Source organism: Meleagris gallopavo, chromosome 3 (assembly GCF_000146605.3).
Source record: "Meleagris gallopavo isolate NT-WF06-2002-E0010 breed Aviagen turkey brand Nicholas breeding stock chromosome 3, Turkey_5.1, whole genome shotgun sequence".
NCBI lineage: Eukaryota > Metazoa > Chordata > Aves > Galliformes > Phasianidae > Meleagris > Meleagris gallopavo.
In genome coordinates this window covers 23,532,707-23,540,888 of record NC_015013.2, presented here as the reverse complement: position 1 = coordinate 23,540,888, position 8,182 = coordinate 23,532,707, and positions in this window count along the sequence as shown.

Genomic DNA, 8,182 nt, shown 5'->3' with positions numbered 1-8,182 from the left:
TTTTGCTGGTTTGTTCCATTTGTTTTCCACCAAAACTATCAGCATTATCCTCTCTCACCACAAGAAACACTTCTCTGTTTTTAAATTCTGAGTCATGATGATGCTTTCCACTTTAGAACTATAATTTTTCTCTCACTTCCATATTTTATAGACAGGTACCAAGATTTTTTTTCTCTCTCTTTCAAAATAAGGAAATTTAATCTTATAGCGGGAACAAGAGAACTTGCTGCAGGAGTAACAAGCCCATGACGGCAATTCAGGAGACTTCAAACCTTCCTACCAGTAGGTGGAGCAAAAATGTCATTAATATTGAGAATAACTCTGAATTAGAACTCTCTAGTCACCCCTAGGGTGTGTTCCTCTTCTATTCTGTTTTCTGATTGCTCAGTCCAGTGAAGACAGCTTAATGCCTCTGGTTTTTATTTAGCTTTAAATATAAAGGAATTTCATCTGATATGGCTTTCAGAGGCACAATAAGGAGAAAAAAAAATAGCTCTGCCAGTTTCTGCTCTCTTACTTGCTTGTCTTTTCAGTATGTGGGGAGAAGGACTGGGAATGCGGCTCAGCACAGCACGACTGTGCATGTATATTTATGGACTTCTGATTAGCTGGCAGTTGCATTGCTCGTAGTTACAAGCTCGGTCCAACTGATTGTCTCTTCATCCTTTAGTTATTTGATGTACATTGTTTCATTTCCTAGAATGATGTTGTTTGAAACCACATGAAAAATAGTGCACATTCACTTAAAAAGAAACTCCTTTTCCAATGCTGGTTTTATTTAGTCCAGGATGTACTTATGTTGAGGAAATAAATGTGCTACAAGATCATATATCTTTCAAATATGCGACTTCAAATCTGAAGCACCTCAACTGTGCCAAAATGTTGATAGATTTTCACTCAGGTGGTACTCAGTAAGCTATTAGATAGAATACCTTATACATTAAAAGATCTTGAAAGTGCCTTTCAACTTGGTTATTCTTCTGCAAGCTATGGATTAATGGGAATCACCATGGGACTTGTTACACTGAAAGGAATACCTACAGGAATTAACATTTAAACTGAAAATCTCACAATGAAAACTCCTGACAGAATCATGCCTGCTGATTGCAGAGTTCACAATAAAACACAGCTTTATATTAAATTACAGCTGAGCACAAGGATGTAGATACTTAAGTTGGCCTTTGAAAAGGGCATTGCAACTAATCATCAGAGGCTTGAATAAAAATACAGTTAGAAATTGATTATCAGTCACTAGAAACTTCCTGAAGCACTCAGATATCTCTTAAACACAACTATTTCCTTCCCAAGTTTGGCTAATTTTAATAGTAAGTTTATTTCTTATTTTATTTTCCTGTTACTATGACTTGGAAAAATATATCTTGCTACTCACTGCTCCCATTGGCTAAAAGCAGCTGTTGACCAAATTGCAAAAACACACCTATATTTGACAAAGCAATGGCATTTATTTTCCCTGTTTGTAAGAGAGCAGAAAAAAAATTAACAAATTGTATGCATTCCATACTCAAAGCAAAATAACAATGGAAATGTAAAAATATGTAGTACATTTTGTCTGAGTAGAAATATAAAATGCATAATTCTTGCAAATTATTCTCTCAAGTTATATTTCTTCAAAATCTGACACGTAGTAACTATGTGAATATATGCTGTAGTAAAAAATTATTTAAATATAAGAAATCTTGTTTTGTTAATAATTTTGAAAATGAAAATTGTCCAAAAATTCTCTTCAAGTTTAGTCTTAAAATATAAATGGTTAATTTAATGAATCCTAATAAAAGTGCTAGTTAATATATTTTACTGTAGCTAACATGGTTCATTTTAAACTGTGAAGGGACTTTTTTCTGAAGTTAGAGAATTCAATTCCTCAAAATAATTTCCATAGAAAAATTTCTTAACTTCATTCATCCTTTTTGTACTTGTTAAAAAATACCAGAATAATACAAAGAAACCTTGAGAACTCTATAAGAGTAATTATCTCCTGAACTATAAAAGAAAGAACAAATGCTTGTAGAAGCTCAGAAAGGACAAGAAACTCCTTCAAAAAAAAAAGACAATATCAATTTATAAATTGGTAGTATTATTCATTTACATGTTTGGCTAACTAGGTTCCCTTCTTTGAGAAAACAACTTGCTCAGAGCAAAGGATACCATCTGCCTTGATTTTGCAAGGGTTTATACACAATTTCCCATGCCATCATCTTCACTAAGAGCCCAGTAATAATATCTGGAGTTTAATATTTGTATATTCTCTTGTTCATCTTTATAAATATATTTTTTCATGTGATGAAATTCAAATTGAGGTAATCTCTCTCTCTCTCTCAAAAAAAAAGCTGTAAAAAAAGCTCAGCTACTATAAAAGGCAGTAAAAAAATGTAATAATATGAGTTTGTCTTAGCAGGTAGTTGTGAGGATATGTGCTATCTGAATGAACTGTTTGAACTTAATGCTTGCTGCAAACAGTTCATTTCTGTTCCAAAATCCCAATAGTTTGTGTCATGATGAGGGGTAAACGTTTTATATCTAAGGCAGGTAAATTCTTGGTCTCTCTGGCATTAATTAGTACTGGGTGCTGTCACAGAATATTTTGCAGCTCTTTATAAAGTAATTTGATGGCTTTATTTCATTTGTGTGTACGACATGACTAGGCCTGACAGCCAGCAGATTACACAATCCGCATTGAACAGCCCCTAAATTCAGGAAAGTGCCATTTGAATTGAACCCTAGGGCTTCTGCCCATCAATATTTTCACTCCATTACAGGAATATCAATAGTTCACCAGCAGTGATTCAGAATCTTACTTTTACTATTTTCTCGGTGGAATTCGAGTGGTGTGTTTCTTCTTGCCTGTAGTTTTGAATATCTAATTTTCATATCTTTTAGCTTTCAACTGTTTCATTAACAGGCATTTGTTATTCACTTGGACTTCAAAATGTTAGCAACTGTCCTATTAAATTTAAAACTTTTCTGCATTTTGTAGAGACAATTACCTTCTTTATTTCATTGATTCTTGCACTTTTCCAGCAAATTCTTCTTAAAGTGAATCAAAATTTTAGGTTAAAGGTTGAACTGAACTCTTGACCTCACGGAAATTGATGACCATCCTCTTAAGACAACACAACACAAATCTTCCAGGTTATGCATTTTATATTTTTTTCTTTTCCCCAGAAAACTTAAGACTATCTGTGGAGCTACACAAGCTCAGAATATTTATATAAAGTTCAAAAAGGATAGCTTATCCTTTTTTTTCTTTTCTTTTGAACCATGACTCCTGGCCACAGAGGAAAATGGTTTATACTTTTAAAAGACCAGAATGTTCTTTGTGGTATTTAGTAACATTTTCAGTAATTCATTATAATTATTCAACACACTGTCACAGCAATAAATAAACCAGTACCTCCTAAAAGATCACAGTAATGTAAAAGAATACTTCAGTCCTTCTGCTGATAAATATATTTTGACTCTAATACTAAGTATACAGTGTCTGAGTAAGGTGAATGGGCATTTCTATGAGAGATGTTTGTCAAGATGCTGTTTGAAAGAGTTAAGTACCATATTGTCTTAAAATGCTTAATGTTCTATAAATAATTTAGAGAGCCATTTTTTATTCAGACTGTCTTTATGTTTGGTTTTGCCCGGACTCTGAAAACAGTTCATCAATCAGACCTCAAAAAGCTCATTTACTGTCATATATATTTACCTCCTGAACACTTACAAGTCTGTCAGTATATTTAACCACAATTTGTTGAATGGAGATTTTACATTTTTTTTCAGCATTACAGCAGTTGTGAGCGTGTTGACCAAGGTAATGAACATGAACCTTAACTGAAACAGAGGCCATGGAATTATTGTGCTGTGGTAAAGTAGCAGTGTATAGCAATCTAAGACATAACAACAGGATTTGTTGAGGCATTACAAAAAATTAATTTGCTGTACTCTACATGCTTTCTTTCAAATAAAGGCCTCTAGTAAATGGTAAAACTTTTTATTTGAAGAACACTGGCAGAAAATGAGAATGGTTCTGTTAATACAGCAAGGAAAATAATTCAGTCTATGGCACTGTGAGCCTCTTTATCAAGTTTTCCAGTGAGTTCTGTAACAAAGCATTATGTGTTTAGACAACTATGTAGCACAAAAAGACGATTTTAAAACATATCCAGGGAAGTATTTCTTTATAAATTAGATAGTGAACTTCAGGAAGCTGTTTCAGGAAGCTGTGGAGACAGGTGGTATTGGGTGCTTCAAAAATAATTTAAGGAACACAATTCTATGATCAGATCCTGAAGGGAAGGGGCAAACAAATATCCTCTAAATTATCTTCATTTCTCGGTATCCATGATGTCACAGAAAGGAAAAGATGACAGAAAATGAGCAGATTGTAAAAAATGGGAAAACGTATCTTTCCCAGCAAAAAACAAAACAAACAAAAAAACCCTGAATGTTACTCCTGAAAATCAGCCTTTATCATTCCACTACCTTTTGACTGCACATGTGACATAGTGGTCTTCTAACTATTTACAAAACAGTGTAGATGTAAGAGGTTAATGTTTGTGATGTGTAGCCTCTAGCCAATTATTACATCAAAATATTTATCTTCATGTTAAAACATCTATTTTAGGCACATAAAACCTTAAAATAACTATTTCAATAACTTTTTCAGAACTTTCAGCCATCAATATTGTTTGGCACCTCCTTCCAGTTCTTTCAACGCAGAGCATAGCAGTGCTCATCAGCTATTCCATGAAAATTAACATTGTACAAAACATAACCTGTCAAGCTAATGCAAGGCCCTTTGCTTCTTCACTTAAAATTGAAGTACTATTCAAGCTACCCCTAGTCTACTGGCAATTATTAAAATCACTAAGCTATAAAAATATAATTGCACACTCTTCTGAAAATGACGGGAATTTTGATGGAAATCACATCAGACAGAGCAAGTTTCCTCAGATATTCTGAGAAGAAGGAAAATAAAGAAAATCCATCTATTTAAGAGAGTTTCTCCCAGTGTATAAACCACAAACACCTTTGGAAATGTCAGTTAAAATAGAGTTTAAAATACTTACATATATATATGAAGTAGTAGAATAGATAGAAATATCTGTTTTCTGCCTGCTTTTGAACTTCTTTAAACTCATTTTTCCTTTAATCTCAGGTTAAATCTCTGCCTCCTTTTTGCATGTGTTCACATTTGTTCTTCAGTTTTGCTGCACAGGAACCTGTTTAGTCTGACTGTGGTGCCACTCTTACCTGTCCAGTTCATTTATATTTCTGGTCAGACTTACCAGGCATCAGAACCTAATCTTTCTTAGGCTTAAAGTGAACACTAAAAATCTAGAATCTCAAAATATATTTTGTATGATTTAACAGTTGTCAGCTAATTAACTTTCAAACTAAAGTACTTCTTGTTCTAAGTATTGGGTCAAATACATATGTTACATATGTATGTATATACATACACTTAATCTGACAGTCTACGTGACTGAATATTCTAAGGTAACTGTGAGGAAAAGGCATACTATTAAGGAAAAAAAATCAATTTTCCAAGAAATTTATTTAAATAAAATAGTGATTGACGTTTTTATTACATTTTTCAGTATTTCTTTATATTTCTGTATAGGCCAGGTGGCAGTAGCTGACGGCTGGTACACATTTCTGGTCCAGAATATCCAGGCAAAAGAAATGAATGCTGAGTCCTTAAATTAAACTTTTTTTCTCCTGCATATGCATTCATATACTCAAGAACTCTGGGTAATCCAATTTCAGAAGGAAAACTAATCTTTTCAAGGTTTATGCTTGGGCATTTGTCACCATCCCATAATAAAATGGAAGGGACTGGACTATGATAGAGTTTTGTCTAAATACTATTCATATGTAAAGAACTTTTCTTTCCCTTGTATTTTACTTGGGAGCATTGAAATGAAACTCTCCCTAGAAAACGCACTGCATTGTTACTCATTGCTTAATAGTTCTTCTATTTCTTTAAGCAAATGTTATCAGAAGTATCAACTGTCTTAGTAATGAAAGAAAACATACTCAAAACATATTTCTCTGTCATGTAGAGAAAAGTGTCACTTCTGAACTAGATTTATTGCTCTTCAGAAAACCATGTAGCAACAAGAACAACAAAAAACCTGATGAGAAAGCAGCATGACAGCTTGAAATTATTTGGACAGCAATGCCAAAGCTGCTTACTGAAGGCTTACCTGTGGAAATTTTTTATATTAGCTACATGCAAATTTATACAGACACTGAAAAAAAATTGTTACTGAAAGTAAGTGACAAAGTAAGAAATACGAGGTAAGGAAAGTCCCTGTAAAATCATGTACAACAAAATGCAACAATGCCCACCTTCATCCTTGATAGTTAATTTAGACAAGTAACTTCCTTTACTCCCCAGGAAGTGAATGTGCAATTCAAAGAGGAACATAAATACAATCTTAAGCTATTAGAGAATCCATTGAGACTCGTCAGTTCAGGTTGTCCTGTTTAGTTATAGTTATGAATTACTATTAAGAAAGGCAAGAATAACTAGATTGATGGGGCATATTGTGCAGTTTCAAGAAATAAACAGGCTAATATTAACACTTGTAAGTTCCTGAGGGAGTCATCCTTACACACTGCACAGAACTCCAAGAAATGATTGCTCATCAAGGGAATTCTTATCAGAAACATTATCATAGTTCCAGGCTGACAGATAATTCTTCTAGACCATCTCCCAAAACAGTGCATATCATCTGTTTTTTCCAGTTGTGTTATCTTCTCCTGCCATAAAATCAAAGGGCAGGTTTTAATATGCCTACACGAAAACATGGAGACACTATATCTAAATACTAAAGTTTTTCATATTTATTTTTCTCCATAGACATCAATCCATGACTACCTATGTGAGTGGTGAGACATTGGAACAGGTTGCCCAGAGAAGTGGTGAATGCCCCCGCTCTGGAAGTATTCAATGCCAGGCTGGATGGGGCTTTAAGCAACCTGGTCTAGAGGGAGGTGTCCCTGCCTATAGCAGGGGATTGGAACTAGATGATCTTAAAGGTCCCTTCCAACCCAAACCATTCTCTGATTCTATGATTCTATGACCTTTGTCTTTTTGAGAGGCAAAACCTGTGAAATAGTCCAATCTAATTTCACAGCTGTGACTGTCATTCTGGGATTACCAAAGCCTTTTTTCTACAGAAACGTGCTCCTCTTTGACCATATCTTTCCTTTCCCAATATTACTTTACTTTTCCTACTTGCATGGCTGCAACTGTCAGTGAAACTTCTATTTCCAGATGACATCAACGTTCGGAAACAGCTATGATTTCACTTGATTTGGCAGAAGTGGCCTGAGAGTTCTAACAGAGAAATATGTGAGAAAGCATGTTTCTCCAGGGAAGCAGCACAAAGTTCAGAGGAGACAGAACGCTCAGTGCTGTAAAGAAGATAATTAAACAGTTCATTACAGATAAAGGGATCCTGATAACAACCTAGTCTACATATTTTAACATTTCTGCTTGGTATCTGACATGATTGGAAAATGTGAAACCTGAGGACCAGTGACTGACTCTATCCTTTTCTAGATTATTTTTCTTCTGTTGAAACTGTCAGACTCTTGGAGGTACCAGGGTGGTTTGGAGGATAATGTAATAAATAGTTTAAACCAAGAAACTCAGACATCTGTGTCTGCATTTGTTGCCATTAAAGAACTCAACAGGTGGTAGGAGCAAATACAGCTTGTTGCTACACTGAGAATTGTAACATCCAGCAGTTTGTGAGGAGTGGTATCACCTTCCTGGAAAATGAACTAGAAGGGCACATTTTTAGAACTTTACTGAGAGTCTATTACAGAATCACAGAATCACAGAATTGTAGGGGTTGGAAGGGACCTCTAGAGATCATCGAGACCAACCCCCCTGCCAAAGCAGGTTCCCTACACCAGGTCGCACAGGTAGGCGTCCAGGCGAGACTTGAATATCTCCAGAGAAGGAGACTCCACAACCTCCCTGGGCAGCCTGTTCCAGTGCTCCGTCACCCTCACCGTGAAGAAGTTCTTACGCACATTCGTGCGAAACTTCCTGTGCTGCAGCTTATGTCCGTTTCCCCTCGTCCTGTCTCCACGTACCACTGAAAAGAGACTGGCCTCACCACTATGGCCGCCACACCTCAGATATTTATAAGCC